General features: G+C 47.6%; 1 pseudogene; it reads left to right on the top strand.

Annotated features, from left to right (window-relative positions):
* Positions 1–1783: 1783 nt before the first annotated feature.
* LOC102420925 lies at positions 1784–3187 on the top strand (annotated as a pseudogene).
* Positions 3188–3469: the final 282 nt, after the last annotated feature.

Here is a 3469-nt window from a genome sequence, read left to right as displayed (position 1 = left end):
ACTTAACTGAAAAGAGACAACTCAAGCTCAGCTTGCTCCCTGGGACAGACATAACTGATGCAGCAATACGTGCAGGAGATATCTCTGAGCACGAGGTCATTGGCAGCCGCAATAACATAATAGGGCTGTGATGTACTCGTTGGTTCTACTGCCTAACTTAGGGTTCAGCTTGCTTCTCTTCCAAAGTCTTAATTTCACAAAGTGAGAGGTATTAGCATCTAGACAGGCCATCAAATGCCTTCTCCAGGACCCACCAGACCCTGGAATTTCCTTAGAATGTCCACCTTTTAAAATAAGATTGGGTCCTAGTATACTGCAAATGCCTTAGGGCAGTGTTTGATGTCTTTTTACCTGTTGTGCCTCACAGCCGATCTAAAGCTCCTTGGGAACAGCTGTCTCTCTCAGTTCCCATCCCCAGTGCTCTGCAGAGGGTGTCAGATACTTGGTAATGAATGATACTTGTAGAATGAATGAGGAGTAACATTAGGATGTGTAAACTCACTTATATCTTAGTGCAGTGGTTCTCAACCTTGGCTGCACATTAGAATCACCTGGGAATCTTTTTAAAATCCTGATTTCTGGGCCTCGTCCTCCGGAAATTCTGTTTCTTTGTTATTAATGTTGTGGCCCCACCCCATAACACAGAAACAGAATTTCCGGAGGATGAGGCCCAGAAATCAGGATTTTAAAAAGATGCCCAGGTGATTCTAATGCGCAGCCAAGGTAGAGAACCACTGTCTTAGTGCGAATGGATTTCTTCAGGCTCTTTCCTAAGAAATTTTGGGTATGCCATCAGTTACATACGCGTTAAGAGAACTGTGAAGAGGAGAAAGTGATCCTGAGAAAGATGCTCTTCTGTTCTTCCTGGAAACATCGTCCTGCTATGGATCAGACTAAAAGAGCAGCGTTCCTCAAAGGAAACCCCAGATCTTTGTTTGAATGCTGTATGAAATGATCTCGTTTCTTTTTTTTTTTTAATGTATTTTTATTGATTTCAGAGAGGAAGGGGAAGGGAGAGAGAGACAGAGACGAGAGAGAATCATTGATCGGCTGCCTCCTGCACGCCCCACACTGGGGATCGGCCTGCGACCTGCGCATGTGACCTGAATGGGAATCCAAATGTGACCTCCTGGTTCATAGGCTGATGCTCAACCACTGAGCTACGCCAGACGGGCTGATGGTGTTTCTTCTTGGAAGTCTCTCTACACTTCAAAATCTACTTCCAGAAGACATTAACAACTGGCCTTTTTATGCTGACAGCAAAGTAAGACCAAGAAACTGGGACCCTGATCTTTCAGATGTCTTTTCTAACCCCAGAATCCCTGGTGTGGTATTCAATCAATTGCTAATTCTTGAATTATACAACATAAAGAACATTGGATTAGCAAAATATTATCTAGCCAACGCAATATGCTCAATTGTTAAAAACCAGCTTCTGTAAAAAATAAAATAAAATAGGGAACGAAAAAACAAAAACAAACACAGCTTCTGCTTCCGCTTGGCGCGGTCCCTGGTAAGGGCGGTTGCCGGGACTGGAAGTTGTCCCGGGCTACTTGCCCTCGGGGCTCCCCATGGAGGAGACGGTGCGCCCGTCTACAGCCCCAGATGCTCTCACCTCCCACTGGACGGCGACGGAGGCGCTGGCCCCGCGAGCTCAGGGGAGGTCGGCCCCCTCGGCCTGTGTGAGGGTGTGAGCTTTGAGTGGCGGTGACCAGAGGGAAGCCCGCTGCATGGCCGGCCAGCCCACGGGATTGGAAACCCGCCTCCTCGCCTCCAGCACCGGCATCTCAGTCCTGTGATCCCTGTGACTCCCAGGCGCCTCTTCAATAACAAGCGCCATGAGCCTGGGGCGTGGGAAGTATGACTTCTGCATTGGTCTGGGCCTGGCTATGAGCTCCAGCATCTTCATCGGAGGGAGCTTCATTTTGAAAAAGAAAGGCCTTCTGCGCCTGGCCCGCAAAGGCTCCAGGAGAGCAGGTCAAGGTGGCCATGCATATCTTAAGAATGGCTGTGGTGGGCTGGACTGCTCTCCATGGGAGCCGGTGAGGTGGCCAGCTTCGCGCATGGGCCTTTGCCCCGCCACCCTCGTGACTCCGCTGGGAGCGCTCAGCGTCCTCGTCAGTGCCATTCTGTCTTCATACTTCCTCAATGAAAGGCTGGATCTTCATGGGAAGATTGGGTGCTTGCTGAGGATTCTGGGCTCCACGCTTTTAGTCATTCATGCGCCGATGGAAGAGGAGATGAGACGTTAAACGAGATGTCACACAAGCTCGAGGATCCGGGTTTTGTGGTCTTTGCAACCCTTGTGGTCATTGTGTCCTTGACACTAATCTTCGTGGTGGGACCCCGCCATGGACAGACAACATTCTCGTGTACATCACGATCTGCTCTGTGATCGGAGCGTTTTCTGTCTCCTGTATGAAGGGCTTGGGCATAGCGATCAAGGAGCTGTTCGCTGGCAAGCCTGTGCTGCAGCGATCAAGGAGCTGTTCGCTGGCAAGCCTGTGCTGCAGCACCCGCTGGCCTGGGCCCTCTACCTGAACAGGGCCCTGGACATATTCAACACCTCCCTCGTCACCCCCATCTACTACGTCTTCTTCACCACCTCCGTGCTGACCTGCTTGGCTATTCTCTTTAAGGAGTGGCAGGACATGCCTGTGGACATTATCGGCACCTTGAGTGGCTTCTGCACAGTCATCGTGGGGATATTCTTGCTGCACGCCTTCAAAGACGTCAGCTTCAGTCTAGCCAGCCTTCCCGTGTCTTTCCGAAAAGATGAAAAAGCGATGAACGGCAATCTCACTAGCATGTATGAAGTTCTTAATAATAACGAAGAAAGTTTAACCTGTGGGATTGAACAGCACACTGGGGAGAATGTCTCCCGAAGAAATGGAAACCTGACAGCTTTTTAAGAAAGCAAGAATCAAAAGTTGATCATTGTTGTTATAAAGTGAATTTGAGAATCAGAATGTGTCGGGGAAAGCAGTATTCTCAAATAATGTTCTCTAGAGACAATCTTTTTTAAGGTTTCACTAATTTGGACCAAGAAATTACTTTTCTTATATTTAAATGATGGTAGCTCACTAAAATAACCTCAGTACCTGGCCAATTTTTGTTAACATTGTATTATTGTAGCGGTATTAAAATTTTTCTTTCACTAAAAAACAACAACAAAACAAACCAGCTTCTGGAATCAGATAAACCTGAATTTGAATTCTGGCCCCACCGCTTACTCAAACTCTGCAAACCTGAGTTTCCACATCTGAAAAGAGATCTACCAAATAAAGCCTAGCCCGTGGGGTTGCAGTAAGGTTTAAATAAGAACGCATGTAAAGTGCTTAGCACTGGGCTGGCACATGGGAAATTCTCAAGAAATGTGAACCATCATTTGAAACCCTCAGTTCCCATTTTACCACAACCTCCCTGTGTATCCTTGGACTCATCAGTATGAAGAAGCTAATGAAAACAT

This window comes from Myotis lucifugus, unplaced genomic scaffold (genome assembly GCF_000147115.1).
Source record: "Myotis lucifugus unplaced genomic scaffold, Myoluc2.0 scaffold_11, whole genome shotgun sequence".
Lineage (NCBI taxonomy): Eukaryota > Metazoa > Chordata > Mammalia > Chiroptera > Vespertilionidae > Myotis > Myotis lucifugus.
Note: the sequence above shows the minus strand (reverse complement) of the source record. Positions and strands in the feature narration are given on the sequence as shown.